An 11,691-nucleotide genomic window follows, 5' to 3' on the forward strand; every position below is an offset into this window, starting at 1 on the left:
GTACTTCATAAGAGGCATGGCGAGTTATTTGAAGTTGTATTTTTTTTAATCATAATTTCTCGGAAAATGAAAAAATTAAAAAAATTATTTTCACAATTTTTTTCTACATGCTGTCACCAGTGCAGTACAGCGTCATCATATAACTGGCATGGCGGTGATCAGGGACACTGACTGGTGACAGTATGAAAAAAAAAATATATATATATATATTTTTTTTTTTTTAATTATGTTTAATTTTTTATTACATTTTTTAAATTTTTTTTAAAGATTTTTTTTTATATTTCACTATGTTCAAAGTAGTACAATGTTACCACAGTAACATTGTACTACTTTGGAGAAGTGATCAGTATTATTTTTTTTTTTTTTTTTTTTTTTACACAATTTGCTTATAGCAAAGAATTACTTTGCTATAAGCAAGCATTTACCTGAATGACATCGATTCATTGGCCACAGCTAATCACATGACATGTGCATGTGATCGCTGTGACCATTCACAGCTAGACACTAGTATACAATGGATGGCATGAATGAAGCCATCCATTGTATACAAATGCCATGTGACCTGCTGTGATTTGTCACAGCAGGTCACATGGTACCGGCAACGGTACACAGATCGCTCCCCTGCGCGGCTCTGCAAGCGCGAAAACTGCGCATGTGCGGGAGGACGCCATATGACGTCCATCCGGAAATATAAAGCCTTTTCCCGGCCGCCAAACGGCTATTGGTCGGGCGGCTATTGGTTAAGGTTTGGTGGCTGACGTTTGGCAACTCGAACTTTCAGCTCCCTCCACAGATTTTCAATTGGATTAAGGTCTGGAGACTGGCTAGGCCACTCCAGGACATTAATGTGCTTCTTCTTGAGCCACTCATTTGTTTCCTTGGCCGTCTGTTTTGGGTCAATGTCATGCTGGAACACCCATCCACAACCCATTTTCAATGCCCTGGCTGAGGGAAGAAAGTTCTCACCCAAGATTGATAGTACATGGCCCCGTCCACTAAACGTTGCTGATTGCCGCTAATACTAGTAGAAAAAAAAAATCCCAGTATCTATACCGTCATTTGTAAATGCTATAACTTTCATGTAAACCAATTAATTTACACGTATTGGGATTTTTTTAGCAAAAACATGTAGCAGAATACATTTTTGCCTAAACATATAACAAAATTTTGATTTTTTACATTTTTTTTACTGGACATGTTTAATAGCAAAAAGTCCAAAATATTGCTTTTTTCTCAAAATTGTCGGTCTTTTGTTTATAGCGCAAAAAAATAAAAATGCACAGGCGATCAAATACCACCGAAACAAAGCCGAATCCTTGGGAAAAAAAGGATGTAAATTTCATTTGGGTTCAGCGTTGCATGACCGTGCAATTGTCAGTTAAAGTACCGCAGCGCTGTAACGCAAAAAATGTCCTGATCAGGAAGGGAGATAAATCCTCAGGAGGGTAAGTGGTTAAAGAAGAACACCATTAAAACCAGCCACTGTTGAGAAAATAAACCCATTGGTCAGGTCTATATATATCTATGCATAATGTACAGAATACAGGGTTCAGAATAAATAAAAAACAAAACAACATATGGAGTGTAGCAGTCAGGATGAGAACCACGTTCACATCAGAGTTCTCCCTTACATCAGTGTCCCCAGAGTGAAACTACCTTACATTACATTCTGCAGAGTTCCCCTTAAATCAGAGTCTAGAGTGCCCCCCTACATCAGAGTCCAGCAGATTGCCCCCTTACATCAGAATCCAACAGAGTGCCCCCTTACATTAGAATCCAGCAGAGTGCTCCCTTACATCAGAGTTTGGCAGAGTGCCCCCTTACATCAGAGTTTGACAGAGTGCCCCCTTAATCAGAGCCCAGCAGTGTGCCCCCTTACATCAGAGACCAGCAGAGTGCCCCCTTACATCAGAGTCCAGCAAAGTGCCCCCTTACATCAGAGTCTGGCAGTCAGAGCCCATGATTTTTACGGGCACTTTTCTCTTATCCATGCACATTTGCAGATAGGAGAAAAGCGACTGTTTTATACAAACTGTCTGTAAATTTATAGATGGTTGGCAACACAGGGTTGGGGTGTATGCATACTGCCACTGTGATGTTTTGTGGCCCTTTAAGAAATTCTATTGCCTTTGTTGCTTTCTGTGGGCACAGTGCCTACTGAATGTGACCCATACAAGTAAATGAGGCTGCTCTGCAGGCACCCCACAACTGCGTGCAAAGCACGTGGTTGCAGTGCGCTAGTGTGGGGTTCTAGGGGTTAAATCAGGTGGTGAGAAGGTTACAGATATCCTCGCTACTTGCCAACTGCTCTCTGAAGAGTGATCTGAATGCAGAACACTCTTCAGTGACCAAAGTTCTTGTGAACAATCCTCTAAAGGGATGCTGGGGCTGGGCAGGAAGGAGTTAAACAGAAGCATCACACACTTTTGAGCAATAATGCCATTAGTTTATCCAGCCTTCAGATTGTCAGCCATTCCCAATAATACTAAAGTTGTCCCTGCATGTTAACATGAACAGAGAGGGCTAGGGAGACAGATGGGAGACAGAGGGGATGGGGAGAGATGGGGGAGAGAAGTGGGGGGGGTTAGAGGGAGGAGAGGAGGGGGGACGGGATAGAGAGGGGGAGATGGGGGGAGAGATGGGGGAGAGAAGTGGGGGGGGGGGTTAGAGGGAGGAGAGGAGGGGGGACGGGATAGAGAGGGGGAGATGGGGGGAGAGATGGGGGAGAGATGGGGGAGAGAAGGGAAGGAGATAGAGGGGGGAGAGAAAGGGGAGAAATAGAAGGGGGGAGAGAAGGTGGGGGGAGAGATTGAGTGAGAGAGAAGGGATGATAGAGGTGGGGGAGAAGGTGGGGAGATGGGGGGAAGAGATAGAAGGGGGAGGGGGAGAGAAGGGAGGGAGATGGGGAGAGTTCAGCTGTAGTGCAGAGCTCAGCTCGCTCGCCTAGGTTGGTCTCTGCAGGCTCAGACAGAGGAATCGATCCTGTAGCTACCAGGCAGTTGGCTGCAGTGTTTCAAATTTCAAATTTCCCACCCACATATCTTCTTAGGCACAGCACCCCCTTAGATCCAGCCATGCTCCCAGAACAGTCTCAAGAGCATGGAGGAGATTCCAGGAGATAGGCAGTTACTCTAGGAGAGCTGGACAGGTCCGTGGAAGGTCCTTAATCAATCAGCAGAACCGGTATCTTCTCCTTTGTGCAAGGAGGAACAGGATGAGCACTGCCAGAACCCTATAAAATGACCTCCAGCAGGCCACTGGTGTGAATGTCTCTTACCAAACAATCAGAAACAGACTTCATGAGGGTGGCCTGAGGGCCCGATGTCCTCTAGTGGGTCCTGTGCTCACTGCCCAGCACCATAGAGCTCAATTGGCATTTGTCATTGAACACCAGAATTGGCAGGTCCACCACTGGCGCCCTGTGCTTTTCACAGATGAGAGCAGCTTCACCCTGAGCACATGTGACAGACGTAAAGGGTCTGGAGAAGCCATGGAGAATGCTAGGCTGCCTATAATATTGTTCAGCATGACTGTTTTGGTGGTGGGTCAGTGATGGTCTGGGGAGGCATATCCATGGAGGGAATCACAGACCTCTACAGGCTAGACAATGGCACACTAACTGCCATTAGGTATCGGGATGAAATCCTTGGACCCATTGTCAGACCCTATGCTGGTGCAGTGGGTCCTAGGTTCCTCCTGGTGCATGACAATGCCAGGCCTCATGTGGTGAGAGTATGCAGGCAGTTCCTGAAGGATGAAGGAATTGATAGTACTGAATGGCCCCCACACTCGCCTGAACTAATAGAACACCTGGGATATCATGTTTCGGTCCATTCGATTCCGCCAGGTTGCACCTCAGACTGTCCAGGAGCTCAGTGATGCCCTGGTCCAGATCTGGGAGGATATACCCCAGGACACCATCTGTTGTCTTGTTGGGAACATGCCCCGACATTGTCAGGCATGCATACAAGCACGTGGGGGCCATAAAAACTACTGAGTACCATTTTGAGTTGCTGCAATGAAATTTCAGCCTGCTGCATCATTTGTTCACTTTGATTTTCAGGGTGTTTTGAATTCAGTCCTCTGTAGGTTGATAATTTTCATTTCCATCAAACGATGGGGCATCCTTACATTCCTAATACATTACCCAGTCCATATCAGTATAGATATCCAGCATGTTATTTTTCCCCATTTAGATCTGATGTGTTTTCAAAGTGTTCCTTTAATTTTTTTGAGCAGTGTATATACACAGTGTGACTGAGTTACTAATAGAGTAAAGACCACTCACTTTGTAAAGGGATTGTTCACCGAGCTTATACTGTAAATACGTTAAAAATGTGTTCACTTCAAGCACGTGTTTGGATATTCAAAGTGAATTGAGTTTTTTCTTATTTACCTGGTGATGCGAATATCCTTAAGCAAATCACCCGCAATGCGACTTCCTATAACCTCAGAAACCAATGCCAATATTCTATAATATTGGGTCTGTACTTATTTGACTTGTTGAATAAATAATTTTTAATAGGCGTTCCTGCTTATTTGAACATAGGAGGTCCAGTAACTGTAAAGAGCCCATTGGGAAGGTTTACAGTCATTCAGAGATTTTTTTTGTTGCATTTTATACTTTTTATAGTGTATGCAGGAATTTTCTAACATATTTGCACATGTTTTTCTCCCATGCTTCTAACTATTTACATAGTTACTGTAAATGTGTATAATTAAAATGTGTGCATATTTTGCACTCATCTCTGCGTGTAAATCTTCCCAGATGAACTGGTTATACGCTTTCCCAAACAAGTATCCTTGTGGCCCTTTGAGGCCCCTTGGAATTTCATCTAGTTGCTTGCATGCTTCAGTTATGATAGGCAAAGGCCTTTCTGCCAGTAAGGGGCATACTTCTAAAGCAATGCACATCACATTCACTAAATGTTTACTGCAGGTGAATTAATCACTGAAATTTAAACACAGGTACTAGAAAATTAACCTATGAGTGTTTGATGAATGTCATATTCACTAATTTATAAATATGCCCCCAGTTTTAGGGCTTTCATCTGCAGGCTGAGAACTGCTTCTCTCCATACATGTCTAGGGGAATGCAACAGCAGCTTGAAGCAGGTCAGGTACTTCTCAATGCAGTTCTCAAACAAGAGAAATATGCATTTCTGCCACTAGGGGACACTGCAGGAAAAAAGGTTCCAGTTTAGTTTCCTTGTGGGCTCCATCTTATACCTCCTACAGGTGGGTGATTGTGGGGATACAATAGATGATAGTTTTTGTCCTCTTAGGCCTTAGTTGACAGGTAAGAGGGTACATTTGTTTGTCAAATTAGTTTATCTATTTTTAACCTTTAAATTATTCCAGTATATTTTCTCTGCTATCAAAGCATACTGTTTCTCTATAGCCTGGTCAGTAAATTGTTTTTGTTTCTCCTCCTCTCAGTAACATGGTGAGACCAACGTCTAGAGGTTGAAAACATTTCCACAGTGCAATCTCTACTGAGAGCAAAGCTGTAATTTGCAAATACTGTGAGAAGAAATATTCTTTTCCAAATGCTACAATGATGACAAAACTCATCCTTGCATGCCAGAGGTGCCCTAAAGACATTTAAAAAATACTTAATGGAATGAAACGATGAGAACCAGAATGAAAGTGCAAGTAGCTTTTCTCTCCACAGTTCCTTTTCCAGAAATACTCTTCCTGCTACTTCTGGATCATCACAAAGTGTTTCTTCACCAGCAGCATCTTCAAGTAATGCAGTGTTACAAACCACCACCTCCCAAAAATACACGATCCTTTCCTTTACAAATAAAATGACATCTGAAAATCAGGAGAACATTGATCAAGCTCTTCATAGAGCAATATATGCTTCTGGACCAGCATTGTCAATAACTGAAAATGCATATTGGCAGGATGTTTTTAGATTATTATGAGGGGAAGGGGTGGTTACCTGTTCTCATGTATACATATACAGTCCTTGTTATTCCATTTGTAATAAAAAATAACATTTTAAAAAGAAAGTTTAGTTTATTTACTGAATAGGCTGTACTTTTCTTTCAAGCATAATACTTTTATATACACTGCATTTCACGTTCTACATGTAACAAAATGACTTTCAGTTTGAAAAACTACTGAATGTTTTTAAATTTTTTTTGAAAATTTCCATTTTTTGCCGGAAAAAAACAGGGCTTCATGGCTTCAAAATTTCCAGAAATTTTACATCTCTAGCTGCACCTGCAATTAATTCTGAATGATCACATTTATGTCAAAATCTCCCTTCATTTGCCCATAGACAAAATCCTGTTGACATTGGTCTTGATGGAATAACTGAATTTTCCAGCTTTGTTAGGCCATTAAAGTGGACTTAGTAATGACCTCTAACATAGCAAAGCCTAGTTCTCACTATTCTTAAATACATTCTCTTCCCCTCCTCCTACCTATCAGACATGCCCTGTAAAAAAAAATATATGTGTGCTTTCCTATTTTTTATTCTGGTCTGGTCACGTAATTCAGCAGCTGTGGCTTCCCTGTGTGAGGGAGCACTTGACCACGGTTTTGAATTCCTGGAGGCTGGAGGCCCAGCTGTTGTTAAGGCTCCCAACTCTCCCCTGCAGCAGCCACTCTCAGACAGAGGGATCATGTGAGTGGACCAGATTAAAAATATGTAAGTACACATTTTTTATACTGGGTAGGCAGGCTAGGTAGGAGGAAGAAGAAGGAAACATATTTAAGAATAGAGTTAGGATTCTCTTCCACTTTCAGTTCTGCAGCATGCTTCCTTATCTTATTGAGTTGCCCCCCCCCCCCCCCCCCCCCACAGTCCAGCCTTCCTTTATCTTCACTTCTACTTCTACATCTTCACCTTCACTCTGATTGAGGCAGAAAATCTGTGCCTTTGTCTGGCTAAACTGCGTTGAAATTGCATCAGTGAAAATTTAGATAGGGGCTGGCTATTGCCGACGTGCTGTTTCTAAAAAGGTTATACACTTCAGGGTTTCATCATGCCCATGGTTCTGTTACCTAAAGAGCCTATAATCTGGATCAAGCATGCAGCCAGTGAAGTCTGAAAAGTCTGAACACCCATCTTTGTATGCTTGTTCCAGATCACATTAGGTAGTATAGCATGTATCAGGATTACATCTCCAGTGCCTGCACCTCTTAAACTCAAGTATCTCCTATGTTTTCTAATGAGCTTAATTTACAAAATTCACCGATCATGTGCAGACAACGAAGAAGTGTGTTTTACTATGGAGTGTCATCCCCAGTGGCTGAACTTGCAGCAGTTAAGTAATAGCTTGCCTAAACTAAAAATATAACCTATTGATTTGGGCCTATCTGACCATGGTTAGGGATGGTGAATATTCATCTTATTTTGCAACAAAACAGCACAGAGTGTATACTGGTATTATTAAATTCTTGGAACACCTGTTCATCCCATTCAGGCTAACACAGCCCTTTGCGTGGATGTACAGTATGCTTAATATACCCATGTGAACAAGGTAATAGGTGAAAAAATTAAAAGAATACGTTTCTTGCCCAAGGCCCCATTCACACTTGGGCATCTTAAATCATGGGCAGAATTGCCATGATTCTGTCTGTGATTTCAAAACACACTGCTAAATTAACAAATCTCACAACAGATGCTATTTAAATATATGAGTGAGGATCCTTCGTCCGGACACCAGCCTCTTGTGCAGCTACTCTTCCTCAGGGCGTGTCCACAAGCAGTTGGCTCAGAGCCAAGCCATATATAAAAAAGGCTTATAGTGTAGTATTTTAAAAGTATTGTTTGGCTTTTCACCTTTAGATCCTAAACATCTTCTGTTTTTAATCTTGATTTAGCCCAGAGTTGCCCTCACGTTAACTAAAAACCTCCACGTGGTATAACCTCAGATTCTGCGCTGTGCTCATTCTCTTGCTGAAATACAAGTCAGAATATGGAAGCATGAGAAGCCCTGATATGTGTATGTCCCTCCTCCTCAGGACCGGACTTCGCTGATTCCACTGTTGAAGAAAACCCTTCCGGAAGGGTCGCATTCTCCACTGTGCCCACTTCACCATTGGTGCTGTGGAGACCATGGTGCCAATGATCTTCAGACATTGGAAGGCCCGAAGGTGTGAGGAAGACAGGGCAGGTAGTATACGGCTCCGGATAACCAGAATATTCTCCACAGGCAGGGAGATGTTGGTGCTGATTGTGGGCTCCTGCTGGCTCTTCTCTATGTTCGGACACTACTCAAACTTCAGAAAGGGTCAAGATGACGTGGGCCCTGTGCAGTAGTATATGTTCTCTGTCCTGGGATAATAGGAGCAGGTCATTTAGGTAGTGATGCAGGCAAATGCCTCTGGTTTTGATCAGGGCCACGACAGCCTACAAGACTTTTGAAAACACATGAAGCGACGTCGAAAGCCCAAAGGGAGACACACATGCTGGAGATGCTGATGGTCCACAGCAAATGGGAGGAATCTCTGAAAATCCCTTGCAATGGGCACATGAAAGCAAGTGTCCTTCAGCTCTATAGACAGGAGCCAGTCACCTGGTTGAATTGCTTGTTGAATTGTGAACAGCGTCTCCATCTTGAATTTTGACTTCCTGATAAAGGAGTTTAGGTGGGTGAGATCTATGACCGACCTCCAGACTCCGATTCTTTTCTGGACCAAAAAGAGGGGTGAGTACATGCCCTGAAATTCTTCGCCCTCTAGAACCAGCATGATAGAAAATCCACGTAGAACAGCAGGATTTCCCTCCTTTCTTCGAAATGTGGAAGGTCCGTAGGAGTGAACTTGAGATGAGGAGAGCTATTGAACGCCCTAGCATGCCCTAAAGATACCGCGCTGATGTTCCAGGCATCCCAGATTGAAACCGCCCAGACATGCCGAAAGTGGCACCTGGCCTGCCTGAGCGGGCCCAATCTCAAAAGGGCTTTGTGGTCTCATGAGCTCCAGAGGTTGAGCACTTGGAGGATTTCTGAAAAGATGATTCGCTTCTCCTCTAGCTTCTCTTGAATTCGCACGCGCGAACCCAAGGCTCATTCTGAGGCCAGCTTGCGCATGCGTAGTGCACCAGAGGCCACTTGGAGCAGAAAGCGGCAACTTGGAGCACAGCATTGCGCTCCAGACACCCACTAGCACCAGGAAAAGATGAAAAAAAGACATAAAGAGCAACAATAAAACCCAAAGGAGCACTGAGCACAGCTTACCATCTCTGCACAGCCATGACTGCCTGCCTTGGAGACTGCCTTGTCCGTTCAGGGAGCTACATTGCCACCCGCTGTTAGTACACTATTTGGCCCACCTGAGCTCTTCCAGGCACCAACTGCTGCTCGTCCATTTCCACCCCGCTATTAGCTGGGGAACGCTCAAATTGATGAGGGGATGCCTGCTCCACCACTCCCGCCACTACATCCATCTGCTGCATCCAATACCCCGCCTTTACTTGGGGACCCGTGGAACTGACAAGCTGTGTGCCACCTCGCATCTCCCGGAGAGGATTGCCAGGCTTTGGTCGTGGAACATCCCGTATGCGGGAACCATGTAAGACTTGATCCCTGGCTTGTGACCCTGACTACTCTCCGCGTGCTCCTCCTGTACCTACCTGCCCAATAGTTATCGACCCGGCCTGCCTGACTACGTTGTGCTCTATATGTGTATGTACCTGTGTATCTATATCAGTTTAGGTTTGGGTTTGTTTCACCTTGTTGTATGTATTTGTGTCAGCTTGGGGTTTGGTGCACTGTGTTTACATTTGTATTGTTAGTCTTAATAAATTGTCTTATTTATATCATATCTGAAGCCTGCGTTTCCCTGTCAGTCCACACACTTCTGGTCCCACCCGCATCCCTGACATTACACCAAGGCCAATCCTGACCAGAAGTGGCTGCACAGGGAAGCCATCTTGGCTTATTGTTGCTGGGAAGGATGGATCTTGATGAGGTTGTGTATTTATCTCTGCTAGTGTTTGATGACAGGGATTATGCTTATCAGACTCTGAAGGAGTATCCCCGGGATGAACTACTAGAGTGCATAAGGATCGCTGATTGCCTAGTAGATCAGGGCACAGAATTCTCTGAGGTGCAGCCATTGATTCAGGTTTGTGCTGAGTTGGTTTCATCTGGTACCCCCGAATGTAGGGATGAATTTTTGCTGCCATTTAGTGCCGACCAGGTAGAGTCGCTGGTATGGTTATTAGAGGATGATGTGGATTACTTTCTGGAGCGTTATTCTGCATGTTCACAACAGGTACTAAGGGATTGTATAAACACAGTGCAGTCTTTGACCATACAGGCTATGCTTTGTGTAAGCTGAGCTTTGTTCAACCCATACTGCAGACATGGTCAGACTTGTTGCACCCAGCCTCAGTCAGCTTACAACGTCATTCCTCCGCTCAAGGCACTCTTCCTGCATCCCCGACAGCACCCCCAGCGACGGCCCAGTATACTATGCTAACTACCTCATATCAGTCCTCTGCTCTCACTCGCTGCACCTATCCTTTCTTTAACCCTGTTAAGAAGTCCTCTGTAGCAACTGCTCCCTCCTCTGTTCCATCCTCCAGCTCTTCTCTGTCCTCAGCTGCTCCATCCATTTACAAACCTGAGCTTACTTACAGTGCTCCGGTAACAAAAACCAGGAAAAGGCAAAAATTCATTCCAACCAATACCATCCTGCCAGTATCCAAACCGGTCAGCCTGCCATCTGAGAACCCGCCTTCCGTGGTGCAGCCTGGTGCCTCGGCGCCCACAATTCAGCCTGATGTCTCTACCCAGCATGATGTCTCTACCCAGCATGATGTCTCTATTCAGCCTGATGTCTCTATTCAGCCTGATGTCTCTACCCAGCCTGATGTCCTTACCGAGCCTGATGTCCTTACCCAGCCTGATGTCCTTACCCAGCAGGATGTCCTTACCCAGCATGATGTCTCTACCCAGCCTGATGAACTGATCTAGCCTGATGATCCTATTATGCCAGACGACTCGGTGCCCGCAGTCTTTCCAGATGACTCGGTGCCCGCAGTCTTGCCAGACAACTCGATGCCCGATGTTCCGCCAGTTGACTCGGTGCCCACAGTCTTGCCAGGCGACTCGGTGCCCGCGGTCTTGCCAGACGACTCGGTGCCCGCAGTCTTGCCAGATGACTTGGTGCCGGCAGTCTTGCCAGACGACTCGGTGCCCGCAGTCTTGCCAGACGACTCGATGCCCGCTGTTCCGCCAGTTGACTCGGTGCCCGCAGTCTTGCCAGATGACTCGGTGCCCGCAGTCTTGCCAGACGACTCGGTGCCCGCTGTTCCGCCAGTTGACTCGGTGCCCGCAGTCTTGCCAGATGACTCGGTGCCCGCAGTATTGCCAGATGACTCGGTGCCCGCTGTCTTGCCAGACGACTCGATGCCCGCTGTTCCACCAGTTGACTCGGTGCCCGCAGTCTTTCCAGATGACTCGGTGCCCGCAGTCTTGCCAGACGACTCGGTGCCCGCTGTTCCGCCAGTTGACTCGGTGCCCGCAGTCTTGCCAGATGACTTGGTGCCCGCAGTCTTGCCAGACGACTCGGTGCCCGCTGTTCCGCCAGTTGACTCGGTGCCCGCAGTCTTGCCAGATGACTTGGTGCCCGCAGTCTTGCCAGACGACTCAGTGCCCGCAGTCTTGCCAGATGATTCGATGCCCGCTGTTCCGCCAGTTGACTCGGTGCCCGCAGTCTTGCCAG

The sequence above is a fragment of the Staurois parvus genome, unplaced genomic scaffold (assembly GCF_062004578.1).
Source record: "Staurois parvus isolate SC_StPar_1 unplaced genomic scaffold, SC_StPar_1.0 ptg000136l, whole genome shotgun sequence".
In the NCBI taxonomy this organism is placed as follows: Eukaryota; Metazoa; Chordata; class Amphibia; order Anura; family Ranidae; genus Staurois; species Staurois parvus.